At 38.4% G+C, this 26,340-nt stretch overlaps 1 long non-coding RNA gene across 1 annotated transcript in view; it reads right to left on the bottom strand.

Annotated features, from left to right (window-relative positions):
- Positions 1-4,753: 4,753 nt before the first annotated feature.
- LOC144589541 (uncharacterized) overlaps positions 4,754-26,340 on the bottom strand; it is a 41,296-nt gene continuing 19,709 nt past the window's right edge. The window contains exon 2 of the long non-coding RNA XR_013545708.1: positions 4,754-14,637. This is a non-coding gene — a long non-coding RNA (uncharacterized LOC144589541). The remainder of the gene's footprint in view (positions 14,638-26,340) is intronic.

Genomic DNA, 26,340 nt, shown 5'->3' with positions numbered 1-26,340 from the left:
CTGTCTCAACCGGGGACAGGCATTCTACCACATAATGAGGTTTTTCCCTGATATTCCCCTGAAATCTGGATCCTTGTAACTTGAGACCATTATTGTATGTCCTGTATTCTGGAATGAAGGAGACACATCCTGCCCCTTCTCTGTATTGCAACCTTTCAAGTATTTAAAGAGTGCTATCATATCCCTCCCCCCAGTAATCTTCATTTTTCAAGGGTAAACATGTCCACTTTTTTCAGCCGTTCTTCATAGGGCTTAGTGCCCTGATCATCCTCATAGCCCTCCTCTGAACTGGTTTTAGTTGGTCTGTATTCTTCTTGAAATGCAGTGTTTAGAACTGGATACAGTGCTCAGGATGAGGCCTAACTAGTGTAAAAGAGAAGGGAGCTAGCACTTTGCAGAATTTTGAGACTATACCTCTGGTAATGCACCCTAAAATAGCATTGGCCTCTTTTGCACCCACATCACACTGTTGGCTCATATCGCTTAAGTTTACTTAACGATGTGCTGGTTTGCAGTCATTTCACCCCCACATAAACTTATCTTTTATCCAGGAATAAATACAGTAATTACTTAAATAATGTCAGGGATTGATGAGATGTTGGAATTTAAATATCACCAAGAAACTGAGAGAAGGGGAGTGCTTTTGCCATTCCAGACAAGAGATATGAAAAATACTCATTACATTCCTCATTGTTGATTGAGACTTCCTCAGTATGATGAAAACACCTGAAGAAATTTTCAAATTCTGAAAGATTCTTCATCTCTGCTTCATGACCAAGTGAAGGAGCTTTTTTTAAAGCTTTCTTTTGTCAAGGTGCCTCCATTTTGAATGAAATTCCTCTGTACAAAACTAATGCCATTTCCCTTTGAGAATAAAATCATGCAGCCACATAAAGCAATAACACTTGGTATTGTGATTCTTCTAAAAGATGTAAACAACTCATCCAATGCTTCTAACTGCAAGTCATCTAAATAAAGCCGTACCTATCACAGTTACATGAAATTTCCATCATCACCTCATTTGTACAGACGACTGTTTCTTGAAACTATAAAACGACTACAACAACAACAACTACAGGGCAAACAGCAAATACCTCACACTTCCACAAGCAAACAGAATATTTTGGCAGATTCTTATTCCCATACAGAGGAATGAAACAAGTGAGGATTTACATCTCTGCCCCAAACATTTCACTCCGCAAATCAACTCCACATCTATTGATGGCACCCACCTGACAAAGGCACACAGTTGTTGATGGCCAAGGGAAGACACTTTGTTGATGACACTGTTATTCTTTAAAACATGTACTCCTCCAAATAGTTTGCACTGCAACAGCATCACTTTGCAACTCAACAATATCTGGATGGAGCACAAGTTGCCAGCTTCTGTCAAGATCCTTGTGCAGTCTGGAACGGTTTCTGGAACAGAAACTCATAGAGATAGAGAACATGGTAACACATAACCTATATATTCATCTTTACATCAAATGAACCTCTTGCAGTTGGCTCCAGTTCAAAATTAGATCAGATTGCATATGTGACACTACACTGCCAAGCAAAAACAGATAAAATGGCAAAGCCAGATGTTTCCTCAGTTAAATGTTTGCAAATGTAGCAATAGATTTGACATGTTTGACAACCTTCCAAGGCTTTTTTTAAAAAAAAATTCCCAGGTCTCTGATGCTGGATCCTCTAACATAAATAGCCGAAGAACTGCAACACCACATTCTGATAAAATTCAGCTCTGTTTTCTCAAGTTAATAAAAGTCTTTTTGGGAGTGAAGATCATTAATTAGACTATTCAGCCTTGCATTGGTGAAAAAGTCAATAAACAGGCTAGTCACCTTCCGGTTGACATACTAAAACCTGAGCAAGAGATTTCATGTAACCCGCTTAAAAGTATTCTTGATTGAGTCAAAATTGGTTTTCTGCTCAGATTGATTATCTAACATGATTGAATATATATATTCACAGTTCAGGAATGGATGTAGATTTCTGTGGGAAATTAATCTGTTAAGCAGTGCTGCCCAGTGAAGCTTTAAATATATTCAGTATAGTATAATGTAATTGTATCTGTGGATGACAGCTGTGATATGACTGCCACTATAACTGCTTACCTTCGAAGATTTACAACAAATATGTACATTAATGAATTATCTTGGCTTTGAAGGAGTTAAATTAGAATTCAGATTTGAGATGACTAATCGCTTTTCCCAGTAACTTTTCAGTTTGGGGTCTTTGGTATCAAAGTCATTGAAATCAGTGGGCACCCATATAGTGAAATTAAAGTACGCTAGTTAACCTGGCATTGGAAATGAAATTAGGACTGATCGAAACAGCCTAGATAAGCATGTGGGGTTTGCCAGAAGTAGAACTGCCTCAGAAGTTAGGAAGAAGAATGTTTCTTGGGTGGGGGATTTACTTATGAATGTAATAATGGGAATCTACAAGAGTTCCTTGTACTCTTGATACTTCCAAAGCTTAGCTACACCTCACTTGAGTGCTTATTAATGTGTCTGCTGCACGATAAAAAGCTTCTTCTGGAGAAGCCATCTTTCTTCCTCTGTAATGACTCAGGAAGATACTATATCATCATGTACCCAAGGGTATCAGTCAGAGGCCCCATTTTCAGGGTGTTCAGCAGCTATATTTCCAAACACCCAGCTGAGCCATAGCTTTCCTCTGAATTCATCAAAATAAGAAAAAGGTAATGATCTGCATTGGACTCAGCCAAAGTTTGAAACCCAAGTAGAAGTAGAGGTAATTCAAGTGCTTTGTAAATTAAAACACCTCAAAGCATTCAGTGCTAATAGTGCTGAACCTGAACCTGAACCTCACTAGAAGTTTATTCAGGTTCTGAACATCAGAAAAGTGGGATACAAAATCAAAAATAGAAATGTTTCTGTACCAAACACCCAATATGATTTCTGTGGAAAGCAGTCAGGGAGAAACAGGAAATACAGAGTTCCGCCTTCTAATCCTTGAACTGATTTTATAAGGCACTGCTCAGTCATTGCACTTTGAAAGAGGAATGTGATATGGGCAACTGCTTTCTCTTTCCTCATACAGGAACCTTTCACTGTTGTTCTTTAAAGCCTTCAACTAAGGGAGTACATTGTAGTTAGTTGAATACCAAAATGTTATCTGAATGAGGGCTATTCAGCTAGAAAACTTCAATCTACACACAACCTCTCAAACAACACCATCCTAGCTACAATGGATGTAGAAGCACTCTACACCGACATCCCACACAGAGATGGACTAAAGGTAATCACAAATACCATTCAAAACAAGGAAGAAGCCCACATAGTCACCAACCTCTGTGATTTTGTACTCATACACAATTATTTCACCGTTGACAATAAAACCTACCTCCATATCAATGGAACTGTGAGGAGCACATACATGGTCCCATAACATGCAAATGTATTTATGGCTGACCTAGAACAACTTTTTCTTAACTGTTGTACCCAAAAGCCACTCTTCTATTTGAGGTACATTGATGACATTTTTCTAGTCTGGTCCCACTGAAAGGAATCCGTAGAAAAATTCCACAAAGAGTTCAATGACTTTTATCCGAATATCAACCTCACCCTGGAACAATCTATACAATAGGTGCATTTTTAGACACTATTGTAAAACTACAGCATGGAGATCTTATCACCATGTTCTACTGAAAACCCGCCAATTGATACACTTACTTGCATGCTTCCAGCTTCCATTCTGAACACACAACAAAATCCATTGTTTGCAGTCAAGCCCTCAAATACAATCACATCTGCTCAGACCCACCAGATAGAGACTCCAAATTCAAGGATTTACAAAATGCATTCCTCAGACTACAATACCCACCCAATATGATTAAGGAACAAATTAATAAAGTGAGATGGATACCCAGAAGCAATATCCTACAGGATAGATCCAGAAGGGAAAACGTGTCACTCGCGCGAGCCAGGAGATAAGGCTGAGGAGCCTAACGCCGAGAGAGGCCCCCGAAAGGAAAAGACCAGAAACCGGGCCTTCTCGGCGGTGGCTCCTCGCCTTTGGAACAACTTGCCCCCTGAGATTCGCGCGGCTCCCTTGCTGGGCATTTTTAAGAAACAACTAAAAACATTGATGTATAGGCGGGCCTTCCCAACAGAAAACCCTTGACGATCTTTTTCTTATTCTGTTCTTTTTTTTTTTTTATTTACGTTTCTGCTGTAAAGTCTTAAAATTACATTGTTGTTTTTACTGTAAGCCACCTAGAGTGGTCTAATATGATCAGATAGGCAGGATAGAAATTAAATAAATAAATAAATAAATAAAATAAATTGAACGCCATTAGTGGTCACTTTCAGTCCACAACTGAGACTACTCACATGCATCATAAGTGATCTCCAACCCATCCTCAACAAGAACACTTCGCTCTCCTGAGCCCTATACCTATAGTGACCTATAGACACCCCTCCAATCTCAAACAACTACTGACATCCAAGAGACTACATGACACTGACACAGAGATGGAAACAAAAACCTGCTACAAACCCAGATGTCAGTTCTGCCTCCCTATTTATTCAGGCAACACAATTACTGGACCTAAAAATATAACACACAACATCAAAGGCACTTTAACCTGTTCCTCTAACAATGTAATTTACGCCAATTTTTGCCAACAATGCCCACCTGCACTTTAAAGAGGACAAACAGACAAAATCCATGTAAATGAATCAATTGATGTAAATCAGATATCAGGAATGGCAACACACAAAAACCCATTTCACATCATTTTAATTTACCAGAAATAGTTACCACAAACTATTTGAAAGTAACCATCCTAGAAAGGAAAAAACAACAACAACCTACAGGACAAGAATCCAGAAAGAAACAGCTGAGATTATATATATATATATAATATATATACATATACTAGACACACATATCAATGGACTTAATATAAGCCACGGCTTTGGAGGGCACTACCAGATATAAACACTACAAATATTGTACTCTACTGCATCTCCCAGATATTTTCCCTCCTCTGAATAGATTGACCTTATAAATTTATAAGGTAAAACAAAATCTTTGCTCTTGTGGTCATCCATTGTCTGCAGCTGTTTACAAAAAAAAAATCTTGTGTGTGGGAGGAAGTTCACTGAAGAGTGTAAATAGTCCAACGAATTAACATTCATATTACTCTAACATTGTTATTTTTCCATTGTTAATTTCATGGGTTCTCACATTCTTTACAGCATAAGCTTCTATGAAAGACTTATATATCAAAGACACTATCATCACAATGTTTAACAGCCACTGACTTTCTTACCAACCAACCACAATCTTTGTATTTTGATATCTATATTCTGATGCCGTGTAGAAATATTTGCCGTGTTATATCTCCTTCTCTTACATCTGATGAAGTGGACTTCTACACGAAAGCTCACATGTAAAAAAATATAAAAGTTAGTCTTTAAAGTGCCACCATGTTTTTGTCTTTTGTCATCCATTGTTTTAGATACTATGTCTTCAGTGGCCAACAGAGCCTTGAGAATTCCCAGCTTTGTTTTGATCAAATGCCATCTCTTGTTTCACCTACTTCAGCATCTGCAATTAAAAGCAGTAAGGCGAGCTTACAGACCTAAAAATGATAAACATAATAGAATTGTTAGCCATGGTCATGAGTGTTTGAAGGCACACTCAAAATTGTTTTTGATGTGTGTTTAAAAAACATACATCAAAAATGCAAAGAGGTTAACTTCAAAGTTCAATTTTTTTTCCAAATGCCTAAATAAAAGAGTTAAAGTGGCAAAGAACAACCACAGAAACAAGGCTAAAAAACAAACAAAGTGTAACGGGGGGGGGGGGGGAGGTCAAGGTATACGATACCAGGAGACAGTATGGACTTCCATTCCGGCCTCCAGCATGTAAATACCTTAATGCATAGGACACAATACAATATTTTGTCATGCCAATTCTACCTAAAGAACCAATGCTGCAAAAACATATAAGACATCCAGGAAATTCTCAACACTGTCCTCTAGTTGTAATGAGAAATCAATTACTAGAGAATGTCATTACACAAGACCATTTTGGTGAGTCATCCCTTTTCGTGAGTCGTCAAAAGTTGACCACGAAGTTGCCCCATGAAGTGACGAATAATGAATATATTTGTCGATCTGTGGGAGGTTATTTTTTTTAAAAAAAAAACCCCACCCACTACTGCCACCCCACCACTCCCACCCCCACCGCTGTGCCGCTGTCGCTGCCCCCTCCAACCCCCACCCCACCCCTGCCGACACCCCCTTACCATAATTGTTGCTGCCAAGGTCTCCATCAGGCCTCCGCAACCAGTGTGTGTATAAAGGGAGTCTGACTGCCCTTTGCAAAGATGGTGGCTGCCGCTTCATTTAGGGTAGGGAAGCTGTAGCTGCCATCTTTGCAAAGGGCAGCCTGGATTCCCTTAACAAGAAGTTCCTTATTACCACTAAGGAACAAATACCTTTATATCTGCATATGATGATGCAGGTCTCAGTTATTATCAGCCTGCAAGATCTGTAATTTAAACTCTTAAACAAATATGTGAAGTATACAAATTGAAAAAGAAAAAGAGAAGCAGCTAAAAGAGGAACATCTACTCAATCCAAAACTAGAATTATCAGAAATTAAACCTTTTGCAGAATTTATACAAATAAATTCAAATATTGAGATAAATGGCAAAACACATTTGATTAATCTATTTGTTGATGATATTCTCTTCCTTTCTAATCCAGATCTGGCTGTGTTCATCCTAAAATATGTGCTTGAACAATTTCAAACTTATACAGGGCTAAAAATTAATTATTTTAAATTAGAACTTCTATGTATAAATGCTGCACTTCTTCTACAGCATAACATTTAGAATACATCCAGAGTGAACCCACACTTTTCCAGCCTTAAAACGTTAGGATTAATTTTGACCGAGAATATAAATCAATTTCTTCAAAGAAATTATGAAATATTAGATAACTGTCTTAAAATTAAAATGAGAAACTGGAAAGATCTGAGGCTGTCACTGTTTGGCCTAATTGCAGTTGTTAAAATATTTATTCTATCAAAATGTTTATTTTTATTCCAAACAGTATCTATTGAGCCAGATAAGATTTGATTTCACAAATGGCAAAGGTAATTAAAAATGTGGTGGCTAGTGTTAAATTTTTTTTTCTAAAACAATTAAATACTGTACATTTCAAAATCTAGAAGAGGACTGGCAGTCCCTAATCTAAAATTATACTTTCAAGCTTTTCAATTAAAGTAATTAGCTCAGGTAATTAGAGATGATAATTCAATACTATAGGCTGATATGCAAAGTGGAGATCAAAATCAGATACAATATTCTTTTTCCCCGAACTGCCTCAGAGGTTTGAGATATAATGTATGGAAGCAATGGGTTGGACTATTGGCTCCACCTCCATCTCTTCTTTGTTCACCGTCCACAGTTCTATTCTGAAGAGGCGACTGACCAATATAAAACCTGGAGATCACGTAGTTTCTTTAGAATACAAGATCTTTTCTTATGGATCATCAATCAGTAGCAATGCTCTCCAGATAACACTTCAAGGTAACAATCTTACTCGGTATCAAGAGTTCCAAGTATAAAGTTGTCTGAGACATATAATGCTCACTTGGGGACCAGCAAGACTACGAACACTGTGTGAACGTTATGTTTCATCTACCAACACAGCTAGGAGGAGACAGGCATCCAAAAAGTATGAATGGCTATTGAAACACAAGCATGGAAAAGCAAAGGGATTAAAAATGGTATGAAAAATGGATCTTGGTTTTTCAATATTGGATTCTCATTGGGACAACATTTGGTCAGTTTAAATCAACTTCTTCCCAGTTCTGTGAAAATGTATTAAAGATAGTACACCGGTGGTATTTAACTCCTACTAAATTATGCAGATTTAAATAGTACATAGCCAGCAACATACTGGGGAGGTGGAGAGATGTGATCAGTATGGCTCATTTATCCATTCATGTTTGGAGTGGTCTCTTGTGGTACAATATTGGAAGAGTGTTGTCTCAGTTCTAAATGAGATAAAACAAAGCATGGTGCTTTTATAGCACCCCATAGTGCTCTAAAGAACTCTCAGGGCAGTTTATAATTGAATTATGTGGGCTGCACTGTTGTCCCCCCCACTCCTGAACTGAGTAATCAGTTTACCAGCCTCAGAAGGATGGAAGGCTGAGTTCACCTTGAGCTGGCTACTTGGAATTGAAGCCAGGTCATGAGCAGAGTTTCAACTAAAGTACTGCAATTTATCCACTGTGCCACAAGTCTCTCTCAAACTAGTCAAGCAAGAGATTATTGTGATCAGCTTTTAGTATTATCATTTTTGTAACATAATAATGTCATTAGCATCTGAGATGGAAATTTCTCAAAAGTGAAAAAAAAAGTGGATGGCTTGTTTAGATATTTCGATGAGTAAGTTATGATCAATTCCCAGTAAATTCTGTGGTTTTGGTGCAAGAAATCCCAAATCCCATGCCTAGTTGGAATGTATTGAAAAGGGCACAGGGTGAACACAATCTATGTGGACTTATTTGGGCAGACTGGATTGGGGGGCCAGTGTACATTCCTACTTTAAACAAATGACAGTTATCACTTGCGTCCTTCAAACTTAGTAGTTTTCTGGCTTGGTGACAGTTTGATGATGTGTTGTGTTCATGCAAACTGCTTCCCAGAACAAAGTAAAATTAAAACAAGGAAGGGAGGGAAGAGGGGGGGAAGGGACATCACAGTTTTGTTCCTTACCACCATCTCTGTGGTGTATGTCATATTTATAGCAGGGATCCACAAGGAGCAATAGAGACAAAGTATCCTTTATGGACAACGTCCAAAAAGGAAAGGCCGTTCTTGTACAACTTCCCGTTAAAATATCCATTGTGAAATGTGGAGGTCTTGATGCCCTCACAAGATGTAAGTGTGTCTGTCAGTATCTTCCTAATTTGACCAAAAAATTGAAAGAAAAAAAGAGTTAATGGCTGTTCTACTTAAAAATAAAAAATGGTTTGTTTGCAATTTAGTAAGCATTAACTGGCATCTATGTCTGACAAAGAGAACAAATGCTACAGCTGTGTGCATTTTCTACACTAGCCAATGGGAATTATGAATCTTCGGTTCCTAAAACTCATTGGCATGGGCTTCTAATCAAAGCAAAGAGGCTCCAAGTAGCTCTAAGTAGGAATGGGCCAGCGCAAAATTCCAAAGTACAACATTCCAAGCTGGAATCAGAACTGAATCTCATGGTCTATGCACAACACATTTAAAAAGTTCTCTGCCCATCTTACCAAACTGTGAAGCACAACTCCTTCCACCTGTGAATCAAATGATATATACCAGCCATCAGCTGAAATCCTGTGGCTTAGTGTAAGAAAATGGCTAACTTTCACACCATTCCGAATCAGCAAATAAAGTGTTTGCACGATGATTCTTATGAGCAAACATGCATGCTGGGGTGGTACTTGTGAGCTTTTCCCACGAATCCCAGTGGGGACTTCTCTTTTTTTGCAAGTTAGGAACAGATTGAAACTTATTGGGGTTTTTACACTACACAATAGGATTTCAGCCATCGTAACCTAGATTTTTAACTTACCAATACTTTTGTTGAGATGGTCCAAAAAAGGAAAAGGAGGATGGGGGGAGAGACCAGAGTTTAAAACATTTCCCTTTTGGGGGGGGGGGACAAACAGCACCCAGAGTATCTTAACTAGGAGGACCAGCGGCCATGCTTGCAGGAGATTCTGAGGATTTTTTTTTAAATGTAACTTATTCAGCTTCTGAAGAAGACTTTCCAGTTGCTCTACATCAAATTGTGTGTGTCAAAACACAGACTTCCATTTCAAAGCATTGCAATATGCTTGCTAAACTGCTTTGCAGATCAAACACTGAGAGTAATAAACATAGAAACGATACTTCAAGCAATTACACTTAAAATACAAAAAAAATTAGAGGGCAGCAGAATGAACAAAACAGATGTTTCTGTAAGAGAACATAATACTTGTCATAATTTGTACTGAGAACAGAGACACTTGACTGCATTAATATAATACACACACAAGTATTTTGCATATCTAGTTATCCACTTGGATAAGTTAGTACTAATGTATGAGAAATGCTTCTTAGAAACAAGCATTATAGGTGTGAAATATCTTTGGACAAATATATAATACAAACCCGAGAGGGCATGTGAATTTCCAAGTTGACCACAGGATGGAGCAAAGAGCCCAGACGCATTGGTGGGGTGAAACACCCTCCATGGATCCCTTCTGTTAAATCTGGTATTCACGTGTCATTATTAGATGTGGCGAAAGAGAAACTAATGAAGAGTATCAGTTGGCAGCAACAGAGAAGGAGAGAATGCTTTTTCCTTTAGAAATTAACCTTGGTTGTCTCTCTTGCTGTCAATTTATAGATTAAATCACCCAAGTTTTATGGATGCAGCACCACTGATTTCAGATACAAGAGGAACGGTTAGTGGGGAGAGAATACAGAAGCAGTGTAAAGAATAGCAGCACCCCATATTACCTTTATAAGATGGAATCAGAGTACCATACTCATCATTGCCCTTTTAAAGCCCATCAGTCACTCCATTCCAAGTAACTGTCTTGAAAAGCCAATTGGGGCTTTGTTTGAGAGCTGAAAAAAAAAGAAGAGTGGAAGTATTAAATATTACATTGGTTAATAAAGCATGGCTCTGGTTTACCCCATTACTTTGTGTCTCACAACATTGTTCTGGGGTGGGGGCAGAGAAGAGTGGAAGTAAAATAAAACAGACTGCCATTGGCCAGGACCCTTTCTGTCTGTTCTCAATATTCAGTCTATCATGTGGCTTTGGCATTTCCTTTCCCCATTGACCAGAATGGAGTTTAAAAAAAAAAACAACTGAAAAAATACAAATACCATAATGGACCCAGGTAAGGATCAGGTTGGATGCACGGCCTGTAGAGTGTGCCTGTATTTTGTTATGAGGATGCTGTGCCTAGTCTATTTGGATAGAACTACAAGTAGTAGAACACTAATAAAAACATACTGACCTTGCTAGTAGGATACCCCACACACAAAGGAAAACCAACTAAGTAAAATAGCACAATCAATGCTTTTAATGAACATGATTCCCCCCCACTGCAAATACTGACAGATTTTAATCCATAGTAACTGTGATGCCTCCAGCCTCACAAAGGTATTGCAGTGTTGTAAAGATCAAAAGTCTGGTTTTGTATCGCAAACAAATTATGTGAGCTACTTGATCTCTGAATCACATGTCTCCAAACGTTAGCTCCGGAACGCTTGCAGCTGAAAACATTTCTTTTATTCTGGCTTGACCCTGAAAAGGAGCACTCACAGGTGACTCTGCCAACCGTCTTCTTCATCTTTAGTTATGTTCGCATTACTGATTTCAATCAGACCTTCCTACATTGATTCAAAGGAGCCCTGCCAATTGTAGTTCTTAGAGAGGGATGGGCACTTTGATAAAAGAATTCATAGGTCCTGTTCAAATACAAAAGAGATAAGATTCTTCCTTCTGTCTTGGGTAGCAAAATATGATTAGAGAGAATTTTGGATCCTGGTGGCAACAAAGAGCTATTCCCACTTGAACAGTAACCCCGGAAGTAGGTACTCAGTTACAGAGAACTCCCTTCACATACAGTTATATGGTTCCAGGGTCAATGCAGGACACAATCTATAGTATGGAATTTGGAGCACACACATATATGCATGCTTTCTGTATATGAAGTTCATCAATTACATTTACAACAATTCACACACTTATTACCTATATATCATACTGATTATTGTTCACCTAATGATTTCAAGATGCTGTGTATGTTGTTTTTCCTGTGGCCAATATCCTATTAGTCATACTGGCTGCTGTAGGATAATTGGTTTAAATTTTGTTGGTGAATTGATGTATGTGAAGACTTCAGCATAGGTTAACACCTTACCTTGCAACATTTTGCCAAAAGGATGTAAGCCAATTGTGTTATTATGCCATGGAAACTCAACAATATAAGGGTCAACATTTTCTTCACAACAATAACAACCAACTCAAAGTTGGCTGCAGACCACCATAGATGACTCAGGATTCAAACCTTTGATTCCTGTCTTCTGATCTAGCACTCTGACAGCTACACCAGATAGGCTCTCACAAATAGCTTATCATATAAGATTATTACAATCCACATATCTGAATAACAAGAAGAGTGAATACCCTGTCATAGCCTATAGCAGAAGCAAGTTGAGGAAAAAGTTCTGTGAAACATACAGCGGTGCCTTGCTAGACGATGATAATCCGTTCCACTGCAATCGCTGTTTAGCGAAATCATTGTCTAGTGAAAAGCATTTCCCCATTGGCATGCATTGAAACCTGTTTAATGCGTTCCAATGGGGAAGAATCATCGTTGTCTAGCAAAGATCGGCCATAGGAAAGCCACTTTGTGAACCGCCGATCAGCTGTTTAAATCGCTGTCTTGCAAAGCTTAGGCCCCGAAAACACTTGTTTTGTGAGCATGGAGGGAGCTGTCAAAATTGTCATCTAGTGAAAATCGGTTTGCGAAGCAGGGAACAAACATTGTCCAGCGAAATTCCCCCATAGGAATCACTGTTTTGTGAATCACTATAGTGATCGCAAAAAGTCAATGTCTAGCGAAAAAACTGTCATACGGGGTAACTGTCTAGCGAGGCACCACTTGGCTTATTTTGTCATGCAGGCTACCATTAGGACAAACATGCCTTGAGTTACATGTACATAGCACCTGGAGAAGGAGAAGCTGGTGGATGTTGCACAGTAACAACTTTGAGCCATCCACATTTGACTGAGAGGCCAAATATTCTTCACAAGGGAAATGAGTTACAGATTTTACTCTGTAAGAGGGCTCCAGATGTTCTCCAAATTTCTTCAGCTAGCTCATTTTAACCATGTAAAGGGGAAATATTTTCTTTAGTTTTGTTTTGGTGTTTTTGTTATTGCAAGGCATCTTGGATATTCATCAGAAAAGGACATTCTTTACAATTAGAAAAGCAGACTATACATTACTAATCAATGAACTAATTAATCAGTGCTTCCCCACTAGGAATCTGTAGACTGCTTGCCATATTGTGCATCCTTGTCAATTTTGTGTTATTTTATGCACTGTTCCTTTTGTTTAACACAGAAGGGACCACCTCTTTGGGGACCTTTTTTGTTTTATGTTTCCCTATTCATGTTTTCTGGCACTATTCTATTCTCTGTGCTTCTCACATGTAGAACAAAAGAGCAGGGAGTGAGAGGAGGCATTAGAGATTGGATTTTTGGATTTTCTGAACTAGAAATACCACAATTGTCAATTCTGGCAGTTCTGCCTACAATCCAGGCACCTTGCAGACATCTGAATGTTATGAAATTGGGAGGAAGACCTAAATTAGAAGGCCAAGCTATTGTATAAACTTCCTGTTCCTGCCCCAGTGCCAACTGCAAACTTCCTTTCTACCCACCATCAAAATGGTAGCTAAGAAAATAAATTGAGTGGATTGGAAAATAAAAGACGCCTATCCCTAGGTACTGAAGGACACCTGATCTTGATGCAGAGTTTTGAATTTTGGTTAGATTCCTCTAGCTGCACAACAGAAGTGCAGGGATTCACAAAGCAGAATTACCTTCAAGTTCCCCAAAGTAGTCCACCCCTTTTTCTCATCAACTGGCACTTACAATCTCAATCACTCACTGTGAAAAATTAATAGGAGAAAGAATAAAATGTTTCATTACTTACAGTGACCAGATAGCAACAAGCTAACAACATGACTGCTGTTCAGCAATAGGTCTCAACACTCACTGACTTTCAATAGATTACTGAAGTGTGTGTGTGTGTGGGAATACACAATAGAGAAGTGTGGCTATCTTTGAACTCAGAAACAGGGAAGGAATAAATGGTTAATGCTGGATAGATTGACTGTCACACAGCCCAGAAAAATCTCTACCAACCACACCTACTAGAGGCAGCATGCAAGATTGCAAAAAACTCCAACAGGTCTTGGGCAGAGAAGAATATTTTCATCCAATAGAAGGATGAAGTAATTCACCAACAATTAGATTTCCTCAGTTTGTCCTTGTAATGTAATATTGGAATTCTCCAGTAAGCACCATCCTTCTAGCTGACACGAAGAGAGCTATTTTTAAACATTCTGTTTTGTTTTTGTTTTCATGTTTTTGGTTTTACCTCTTTTGCTTTCAGCCTGCTAATTGTTAATGGGCTCTCCTCCCACCTGATTTTACTTCCAGGATCTACTCACTGGTGTGTTTCCTACAGCTATAAAGGCACACTCAGTACTACTGGGTTTTTTTTCCACCTGGATTATCAAGTACCAGGATCAAGTGGCCTACTTCATTTCCACGTAGTCTCAAATAATTTTTGAGAACATAATTGAAGCCCTTTGCTTGTGTACCAGCCAGCACTGCAGAGCCACTTAAAATCTGTATGACGTTGCATTTTTATTCTCTTCCTGCTTCCCGTCTTTGGAAGTTCATGCCACACTCTTGAAACAACAACAAAAAATGTTCTGTTCCCTTCAAGTATCACAGTTCTTCCGGCACTGACCTCACTCTTCTGCAGTTAGAGCTTCTAGCGCTTATAAACAGCATCCTGTAGAAACAACAAAAGAGAATTTTATCACTTCCAAGGATGCGGTGAACTAGCAGAAAGGGTTCAGATTGAACAGCCACTTCAAGTGGAGGAAAAGGAAGACAGATAGGGGCCAGACCAATGCTTTGGCTGCACCAGTGCTTTTTACAGAAGAATGACATTACGGACCAGCACCCAATCAGAACATAGAGAGGAGACACTTGGGGCCACAAATTAATAAACTGTGTAAGGAAAGGGCAGGGCCATTGTCCTAGAGCTTGAGTCAGATCTGTTACTTGTTGTTGAGGAGGAGCCATTCAGCTCATGTGGCCTCAAACTCCAACAGATATATTCTGGGTAAAGGGGGATCATTTTCTTAGTTCCCAAAGCCCAGAGAGCAGATCTGAAGAACATCATTAAGATGCCTCAGGGTGCTGACTGAGGACTGACTAATACACACTCTCTTATACTACATTGCCATAATCAACCAGGAAACATCTGCTTAATTTGCTTTCATCCACTGAGCTTCTTAATAGAACCTGCTGACCTGACAAGATGTCCTTCAGATAACTTAAGCAGACTGTGTTTCCATTTTCTGCGTTCTCATTTTATCTAGTGTCCTCATCCAAGTAGTATCTAATTATTCTTGGTCCAGTTCTCTTAACCATTTATACAGTTTCAATGGCTCCATCTCTTTCTTCCCTCCCAAGACTCTAGCTTTCTCCCCTTTCTTTTCCTTGGACCTTCCATTTCTCTGACTTATTTTCCTCTCTCTAACCACAGATGGTCACACGAGGTTGGTTTCTGGTTTTTTTCCTTGGTGTCTAACTTTCTGAAAATAAAAATGGCTATTCAGCTGTTGAACTCTGTAATGTTTTGGTCTTTGTCTGGCTTTTCGACTTCTGAATGAACTTTTTAACATCTTGTTTCCTAGGCTAAGTAGCTTGACCTCTACATCTTAGCTAAACTTTCATCAGCTAAGATTTTAACTAGGGATGTGCACTGGCTTTGGAGTAAAGTATCCAAAAGGGATGGAGCAGGGATGTTTGTGTGTCTCTAGTTCAGCTACAAGTTGGTGCAAGAAGCCCGCATTCACCCCACATGTCATTTTCTTCATCCTTAGAAATCAGGAAGAAAAGAAGGAAATTTGTATGAATTTTGCCTACACACAGAAGACCTACCACGTTCCCAAAACTGATGGCAGTGTACACTGCCCCAATCCAGGCCATAGCTCTGTAGTTTTCACATTTGCATTCCCGCAATCCAAAAACATACAAAAACTTGCAAAAACTGGAGAACAAATGGGTTCAGACTGCCAAAATGTATAGCAAATACTTCACATTCAAATCTGATAGGATGGTAGTTGCACATCCATAGTATTAACATTATGGCTGAAATTGACTAGTAATTCAAAAAGCAATAGAGTTCTACAAAACCATAGAACCAAACTAAATGCCAAAATGCAGGAGGACCCTGTTCTTTTAGAGTGTGCGACTGCTTTTTTGAGCCCCCAAGAAACCACCAGGGCTGCTTAGAAACTGTTTTAGGAAACAGAGCAGCCACAGAAATAAATATCTTTGAAAGAAGTATAGGTTTCAACCTGTTTTCTAGGTGGGCAACATACAACCTGTGGAAAACATCATACAGTCCCTGACAGGTTTTGCACCCCAAAGACCCTGAAAACCCACACAGAGACACATGTGACCCTCTGTCTACTATGTTATTATGTGCCAAAAAGTCACCTTCAACATAGGGTGACCCTATGAATGAATTACCTCTAAAATATCTGTCATTATCAGCTCTGTTCATCTCTTGCAAACTCAAGGTCATGACTTCCTTTATGGTCAACTCATCTCATAGATGATATTCCTCTTTTCCTGCTGCCTTCAGCTTTTTCCAGAATTGTTATATTTACCAGACAGTCTTGTCTTTTCATGATGTCATCAAATTATGACAGTCTTAGTTTTATCATTTTTTGCTTTCAGAGAAAGCTCAGGCCTGATTTGATGTAGGCCCCACTTGTTTACCTTTCTGGCTGCCCATGTTATCAACAAAGCTCTCCTCCAGTACCATATTTTAATCCACAAAATGATGATTTTTTTTAAGTGGTCTATAAAGCTATCATATCTTTTTGCATTTGAATTTTATTTTGTTTGGACCACATGGCTTCCATTTACTTCTATGGAATTACAAGGATACCAAGAAATAGCTCCCCCCCCCCGTACCAACAAGAAGACACATGGACTCTCAACATCAGTAGAGCAAGACTGCAACCACTACGTAATATCATTTTGGCTTTAATCCAACCCCAATTGGCTGAACCTAGTGAGTTTACTAAATTGTCATCCAAATTCTCAGATGAATGACTCATGTTTTCTGTTACCCCCTCGCCAGCCAAGCAGAAACATATCTGTTTCAGAGGCCAGATTGAGAGGTGTGTGTTTCTTTGTTTGGAGAACTGGGTTCTTACACTCAGTCCACAGCTACCTAAAGCTGTAATGATAAAACAGCAACCAGACTCCTGACTTACATCTAAGAGAGACATACCTGTTGAAATTCATCCTGCCTTTAAGTTCTTCTCACTGGTATAAACTTGATGAAATGGTGTTTCAAGCTACAAAAGCTCATGTATTGGATGATGATTTTTAGTAACCTATAAAGGTATTGCCTATTTTTGGATTTGGGTTTTATTTTTTTCCTGGCAGCTTTCTTTACTATCCAGCTTTCACATCCATCCATATCTTTAGGAATACAGTACATCAGTGTGGATGATCTTGGCCTTGATCTCCATTGGCACATCCTTACAAAACTTGCATTTATCTTGAAGCAAAACACCAATTATTGTCTTTTTTTCCTTCTGTGTTTCTACCAGACCCTTGGATTACAGCTTTTGATGATACTTCTGAGTTTTCATGTTATCTAAACTAAACTATTTCATAGAACATCCCCAATCTCTAAAAAGAGGACACAGACAAGCCAAAGGGCACCGTTTAATAGGGAAAGAGACAATCACTATGCCTGAAACCTTTAGTTATGCGGCATATACTTAGGGCAGAACCCTAACATGTAAGGTCTGAACAAATTGTTGTGGCTAATGGCAGCTAACTGACAAGGTGACAGGATAAGTTGTCATGTGCCTGGTCATGAACCCAAGTGTGCAACTAAGATGCACCCTAAACCTTGTCAATTAGCCAGATTTAGCCATAGAAAGCTATTCAACTCTTATGCAAATAACCAAAAGGATTCTGGACATAATTGAGAACTGTGCACAAGGGCATAAGAGTAAGTCTCACTGTGTTAATGAGGCACACACTCTCCAGTTAAAGTGTGCACAATGATTTAACTGAAGCCTGATTGTTCAAACTAAAATAAAACATTATCTGTAGATAGTGGTTTGGATTCAGACAAGGTAATGCTTTCAGTGTGCACACTGAAACCGATGAGACTGATATTGGTCGTTTGGAGAGGAGAGAAGGCTTTTAACTATGTATAGCCTAAAGAAGGATAATATTGCAAAGGAATTTATGGCCAGTGCCTTGATTATTGTGAGGTTATCATCACTTTCTCATTAGAAAAACCAAGATACAATGAAGTTTATCAAGGAAACTATCCATGTCAATACTTTCTGGCACTCTCTCTGGCCCAAGAAGAATTCAAGTTTCTTGATGTTAGTTTTGTGAAGCAAAGCAACTGGCACTGCAGTTCCTTCAGCCTCTGAATATCACCTCGTCATATTTAGCAATGACATTGTTGGTTAGGCTTCATGTAAGTTGTCACTGGTCTAAATATTGGACTAGCCACTTTCTTCTTCGAGATATAACAAACCTGTGGTGAGTCACTGGAAAACAATCCATTGTTTTAGGTGAAGCTTAGTACTTGCATCCTGAAACAATTTATCTTTCATCTTCAAGATTTTACGTTGAGTCAATTGTCCAAATACAATATTTCCCCTTCATAGATTTTGAAAACCTTCAAGACCCCATCCACCCAGCTAATGCTGGATGACATGCTTTCATTGTTCGCTCATAAATGCTATGCAGCATATAGAAGCAAAGTTAATTGAATGGTTTAGCCCCTTTCCTTTCCTTTTCTCTAAACTCTATTACTTATTCCATCTCAAAAATTTTCAGCTTCATCCTTCAGTGATCTCTCAGTTCTGCAGTGTTCAAAACCTTTTAGAAATGTGGTTAGTATCTCTTGATACAAATATCTATTTCAATTTTCTCTTTCCATTCTAATATCCCTTTTATCTGTTTTACAATTTTTCTTCATTCTTTCTGGCTATCTGTTTCATCTCTCTGAATTTTTAATATCCCTTTTTGTCTTTTTTTAGCATTTCTATATATTCTCGGCAGGGTTCTGCAATTCCTACTTTTCCTATCTGAGCTGATAGCTCTGAGAAGTGAATCTGACTATTAATTTTGGAGTATGTTTATTTCCATTAGTTTGACAGTTAGAAGACATTAATTTAGACTTTGCACTTACCCACTCTGGAATCATTTAAATACTTCTCATTTGAATGATCTACAAAACATCTTCCGGTAGTTTATTCTATTTTCCATCTCATTCTTTGTAAATGGGTCCTCCTTAATATCAAATTATTTTGCCATATCACAATGTTTTCTTGGAAATCTGATTAACCTTGAAATCTATATTACAATGATTTATTCCCTCTTCTTAGAATCTTATTGTTACTCTTTGTTTCCTAATGATAACCTGTGCATCAGAGCATCTCAGACTTCTTCTTAATTAGAGCTGGTTCATTCATTGTTCAGAAATAGAGAAAGATGTAATCATCTACAATTCTTGTCACTGCTTTGTTCCACTTTTTCTGTAATTAGCATGTGCAGCCAAGCGAGGGGGTGGCCTCTGGATCAACTTTTGTAAATAGTAGCACCACATATCTGAGTAGTGGGTGGTGATTTCCATCTGGAAAAACTTGACCAGGAGGCATAAGGAACCTCAAGGAACAAAATCTCCTCAAAAAAGAAACTGATCCTGTACAGGAGCAAAGTCAGTATGAACAAGGTGCCAAAGGTAAAGTATGTGTCTAAGGCTTTGATATAGAAAGCTGCCACTAGGAGCATGATGGTTATCATTACAAATGTCTGTAGCACTGAACTGTTGGAAAGCAAAGAAAATCAGTACATTATATATTCCAAATGCACTTGTCATAACTAGAAAAAAACTATTAAAAATTCCCCAGTCCTCAGCAGGCTTTAGATGACCAAAGGCTGCTAACAATCTCTAAACTGAAAGTTGGATTAAGAACTTGGAATTTATTAAGAACCTCATAGTAATCGAAGTGAAAAGGGTGGCTATTCAGATTCTTGTAGCAAGTGAAATTTGCTGGCCAAGTACAGATAACAGGCATATATATATATAGATGGTGGCTAACAGTATTGTTAGTACTATCTGACAGGGATTTCTACATATACATTCTCCTTGGTGGTAATCTGAATGTGGTGTTGGTGGCTTCACATAACTGTAATTCCTTATTGGTGCTGTATGTCAGGTCATTGCTGAATGTGGAATTTCCACAATTTAAAGCGGGGGGAAACAGCAACATAAGAAGCATAACAATGAAACAACTAAATAGTTCAGCTATATATAGTGTTATTAAAGAAGAGGTTTATTAAAGCATCAGACTGACGTAAATACTGCTTTGAAGTGACAGAAGAGCTGGTAAACCTGACCAACAGCAATCTCACAAGTGGAAATGTAAATGAAAAGAAGTGAATGGCAGAGGAAATATGACCGGTAGTGGGGAAAAGGATGAATATGGAAAAATAAAGAAGATTGGATGACTGATGATATAGAAATATAATGGTAAGTATCATAAGGGCTGGCTGGATAACACAGTAGATAAGATACCTGGTTGTGGAGCCAGAGGATGGGAGTTTAATTCCCCACGGTGGCTCCTGTGAGCACAGCCAGCCTGTGTAGCCTTGGGCAAGCTGCACAGTCCCAGGATATCCCCTAAAAAAAGGTAAACGTAAACCACTTCTGGGTTTTCTCCACTGAGAAAACCCTAAAAAGGGCGACCATATGTCGGAATTGACTTGACAGTACATGACTATTGTTAAGCTGGCTGGATAGCTCAGTGAATTAGGTGAGCCATAGTTTGGGAGTTCAATACCCCACAGTGCCTCCTGTGAGCAGAGCCAAGCCTATATGGCCTTAGATAATCTGCACAATCCCCGGATGCCACTGAGAATGGTAAACCACTTCTCAGTACTGTATTCTCTACCCAGCAAACCCTGAAAAGGGTTGCCATACATCAGAATTGACTGGACTGCATACAATTGTTATTTATTGTGATAATAAGGATGTATATATTTTTATCACTATTTTCCAATTTATGCTCCTAGAACTTCTTTAAGAGAAGCAGTTGTTGATTTAAATGAGAGTGTCAATGACACTGGAGAGGTTACCAACCACCTCCAACATGCAGTTGATACAATATTACTACTAAACTAGCTGACAGTTTAGGGTCTGAATAGGTTACTCAACAAAGTCAATAAAGCATATACATATTCTCAGTTCTTTCTCCGACCTATCTTAATTGTTTTGAACCAGTATGGGATTCATCCTAAGTCAATGTAAACAGAATAGTCTCAATTTCTGTCCACAATGATTTTCTGTATAGATTGAGAAACATGATTCTACATTCCCTTTCAAGGAGGTCAATGGCATTTGATTAGCATTACTCATTTATTCAAATGGATACTAATTTGTTTTCACTAATATATATATTGTACACCTGTTCTTAATTCCAAAACAAGGTATATTGAAAAAAAATGGATATCTCCGTGAGCCGTCAGACCTTATCTCAAAAAAGACTTTTATATAGTGTCCTACTCAAAATTCAGCTTCATATACACAGTCTTTTATGTCTCTCCTCTTTATAACAACTTCAGAATAATCTTTCCTGTCAGTCTTGACATTTAAGGATATTGCTTCTACTTCTGCAACTACAGAAATGATTCAATTTACATTATATGCTAGCAGTTTGTCTTCTTTTTGTTTACATGCAATGGAGGAACCAAACACAGTTAATGCAAAGCGGGGTATGCAGAGTTTCGCACTTCATAATAGCACAAATGTTTATGCCAATTATGTATGGTTTTTTTTAATGTGCAGTTTTGTATTACTGTATTAACTGGGGTCTCCTGACTCATGATGTCATCTGAGGCTAAATTATATTTCAGATTCATGCCTATTTTCAATAATGATATTCATGACTAATGATGTATAGCTAACATGATTAACTTTTCAAAAGAAAAGATAAACAAATAGTGCAGCACAAACTACTGTCTGTTTTGGGACCTCAGTACATGGCAGAATGCCTACTTCCAACTGGGAATGTCCATTCTACTCACACAGTTATTGAATTAAATAGAAAGCCATATAGCCTTTAAGAACTAGTGTTCTATCTTAATTTTATCTCCGGTGATACTGATATTTGTTGTTTTGTTGTTTAGTCGTTACATTGTGTCCGACTCTTCATGACCCCATGGACCACAGCACAACAGGCCCTCCTGTCTTCCACTGCCTCCCGGAGTTGTGTCAAATTCATCTTGGTTGCTTCAATGACACTGTCCAACCATCTCATCCTCTGGCGTCCCCTTCTCCTCTTGCCGTCACACTTTCCCAACATCAGGGTGTTTTCCAAGGAGTCTTCTCTTCTCATCAAATGGCCAAAGTATTGGAGCCTCAGCTTCAGAATCTGTCCTTCCAGTGAGCACTCAGGCCTGATTTCCTTCAAAATGGATAGGTTTGTTCTCCTTGCAGTCCAGGGGACTCTCAAGAGTCTCCTCCAGCACCACAATTCAAAAACATCAATTCTTCAGTGGTCAGCTTTCTTTATGGTCCAGCTCTTACTTCCATACATCGCTACTGGAAAAACCATAGTTTTGACTATGCGGACCTTTGCCAGCAAGGTGATGTCTCTACTTTTCATATGCTGTCTAGGTTTATCATTACTTCTTTCCAAGAAGCAGGTGTCTTTGAATTTCTTGGCTGCTGTCACCCTCTGTAGTGATCATGGAGCCCAAGAAAGTAAAATCTGTCACTGCCTCCATATCTTCCCCATCTATCTGCCAGGAGGTGATGGGGCCAGTGGCCATGATCTTAGTTTTTTTGATGTTGAGCTTCAGACCATTTTTTGCGCTCTCCTCTTTCACCCTCATTAAGAGGTTCTTTAATTCCTCCTCACTTTCTGCCATCAGAGTGGTATCATCTGCATATCTGAGGTTGTTGATATTTCTTCCGACAATCTTAATTCCGGTTTGGGATTCATCCAGTCCTGCCTTTTGCATGATGTATTCTGCATATAAGTTAAATAAGCCGGGAGACGATATACAGCCTTGTCATACTTGTTTCCCATATTATATACTGATATAGGTGGTTATATTATTCCAGGCCTCTGTTCTAGGTCATTTTTCTGTGCTTTTAAAAAGGCAATGAGCAGTTTACCTATCTCAGCCTGCCCTCTGGTCACTGGGGTGGAGACAGACCATTAAACTATGAGTCCTGCAACTGAATACTGATAGTTTAGTGCTTTTCCTCTTCACTGAGCCTGTATTTTCCATTTGGCAGCTGCAGAAAAACACACAATAGTATACGTATATCTGGATCAGATTTTTCAGTTTAATGGCTGAAATCCTATTGCTTAGTGTAGGTAAGGGCCCTAGAGTACACCCATTGAATCCGTGGTGATTTGATATGTCAGCTCCTCCACAGGTTCCTTTGATTCAATGCATTTACGCTAGTTGTGACTTATTATACTAAGCAACAGGATTGCAGCCATTGTATTTTCTCCAATCTTAATTATGTGCTGTTTTTGTAACATTTTAGTGGTCCTAACATATAAATTCTCTGTTGCTGATTTCTGACATTTTATCTAATACAGGCACAATATACTTATATTTAGCACACACACACACACACACACACACACACACACACGCATGAATACTTTCCTAAATAGCAGCTTCCTGAAGATGCCTATGTATCAAATTTCTTCTGTTATAATTCACACAAAAACCTATGCTTTACTAAATCATCAAATTTTTGAGCTATCACCCCAATTACAATAATTCCAGGGCTAAAAAATAATAGCACATCACTACAAGCAACCTTTGTAAGACAGCCTGCTGAGCTGGATCTAGCCAGTTCTTAACTAATTAGCCCCACTAATGACATAAAACACCTTTGACATCTGAACATCAAATGCAAAGGTGATTCCTGGAGCCAAATGGATTTTAATTAGGTAGGACTGTATACCGTATGCTTTTTAGAATGAAATTTCTTTGATCACAGTTAAGCCAGACATAGCAAAATTCTACTACCAGGTCTCAATTCTAGTTTGATACCAACAGCTACTTGAAAACAACACCCATATATTTTGAACTGCATAAATTTGTTATGATTGTTATGCTATTAGTGCTGGAGGTAGTTGCGATGTTTCAGGTATCACTTTAAAATGGCTGTGTTTGATTGCACAGATTCTGAGTCCTTCCAAAATGAAGTGGTAGGCATTTCAGAAAAACCAAGTAATCATATGTTTATTAACCTTTGCCCTGTAACTGTCAGGCCCTGGTCTCTTCTTTGATACAGGCCTCAAATAAGTTTATTCATCCATTATATATACCAGACTAATATGCTTTTCTGCTGAATCTTCTAGAAAGGCAAAAGAGAATTGATTTTAACTAGAAATTCGTCAATATGTTGTAAGAGTTATGTCCTTCTTGGCACATTTTTTTTTCTCTCCCTTCCACTTCAGCCAGCTGGCTTGGCACTAGCTGAAGCTATGTAAATTCTGCCCTGTGAAAAAATCAAATGGAAGATGGAACTAGCAATATTTGAGGCAAGAAGTTAGATTAATTCAAACTGACAGGATGTATAACCTGATTATTTAGATGAATTATGGCCAACTTGTTTTAAAAATAGATTTAAAAGAACAAATAAAGTGTTAGTCCCAACTGGAGAATAACCAACATACTTTATGCTACTTTTGTCTAATAGGGTCCATTCATTTCAGTAGTGTAGATGAGACAATAATAGAACCACTGGATTTAGCTCCCCAACCTTTGATTTATCCCTACAAATCCCATTTTTGTCACTCAAAAGGCAGTTGATTTATTTAACTGAAATTCTTCTGAAAATAAGGAGAATTAGGTTTGACACAGTTGCAAGGAATGAAATTCTACTGTTGTCAGGTAACCAATATGACAAAAGGAGTGAACTGTTCACTTTAGATATTCAAGTGCCATAATCATTCTGAACTAATTCTCTTTCCCACTACATATCACCCTACCTAGGCAATATTGTGCTTCTTTGTTTCTATCCCACCTAGTATCAGCAAATCTCAGGTCCTTAAAATAATGTAGTCCAGGTCAAATATTCTGAAACACTTTGAAAGCAAGGGAAATCAACAAACCAATGCATTGGAAATCAAGTCATGAACTCACTAGGTGCTGAATGCCCATGTGCACAGATAGGTTTTAACATGGCATTGAAATAAAAGCCATATTGGTGCCAGCTAGATCTCCAAGTGGAGGTAATTCCACAATTTGGTCACTATAGCTGAGAATGCCCTCTCTCAGGTTTTCTCACTGTGTACTACTCTTAAGGGCAAGATATGGAGGCCAAACCACCAGTTGATCTCTATGATTTCTCAAGTCATTTTGTGGATGAGTTGTTCCCCACATAGCCAGTCCTGCCATTAATAATGAATGAATGAATGAATGAATGAATGAATGAATGAATGAATGAATGAATGAATAAATAAATAAATAAATAAATAAATAAATAATGTGCTGGTAAATCAAATCTGACTTACAGCAACCCCTTTCAGCATTTTCTCAGTAGAGAATACTCAGAAGTGGTTTATCATTCTCTTTTTTTTAGGAGCATCTATTAGGGGCAGTGAAAAGCCCAGTTCAGAGAGCAGAACCCAGACGTCATGAGAAGTGATACCATGACAAGTTCTTCTTGTTGTCTGCAAAATGAGGAGGAACTATTTTCTTCCTCAGGTATCAGAACAACTCAGTTGTTCTCTTGAACTTGGGTAGAGACATGCCATTACTGAAGTTTTTAACTTATAAATTGCCTGTATAGTGCTTGCACTAGTTGAGTGGTACATACAGTAAATAGAATGAATGAATGAATGAATGAATGAATGAATGAATGAATGAATGAATGAATGAATGAATGAATGAATGAATGAATTGCTGGCATTTTCTGCCCAGCCAGAAAATGTATTGGGCTCAGCCAGCTTCTTATGTTCCAGCAACATGTAGAGGAATAAGATGATGTTTGTCATACATCAGGCACCCAGTAATAACCCAATAATTGCCAGTGTAGTTCACACTGAAAATCAGGATGGTGGATTAGAGACCAATACTGAACTACTTACCTTGCAATAAACTGTTCAAAAGATGGTCTTTCAAGACACTTTCCACTAAACCTACCAGGCTACCTCACAGTATTATTACAAGCATAAAATACAGAAACAGTATAGTGTTCTTTGTTTTGTTTTTTGTTTTGTTTTGTTTCTTTGCAGAGTCTTAAGAATGGGAAAAAAACATTTGTAGACATTCATACTAGAGCTACCTGGAAATGTGAAGTATGAGGGTGGTTCCTACTCAGATAAAATCTCTGAGGGAATTTGAGGTGTGAGAAAGAAAAAAAATGTTTCAAGAAGTCTAGATGAAACAT

The sequence above is a fragment of the Pogona vitticeps genome, chromosome 5 (assembly GCF_051106095.1).
Source record: "Pogona vitticeps strain Pit_001003342236 chromosome 5, PviZW2.1, whole genome shotgun sequence".
NCBI lineage: Eukaryota > Metazoa > Chordata > Lepidosauria > Squamata > Agamidae > Pogona > Pogona vitticeps.
The sequence above is the reverse complement of the archived record's forward strand: the minus strand, read 5'-3'. Positions and strand labels throughout refer to the sequence as shown.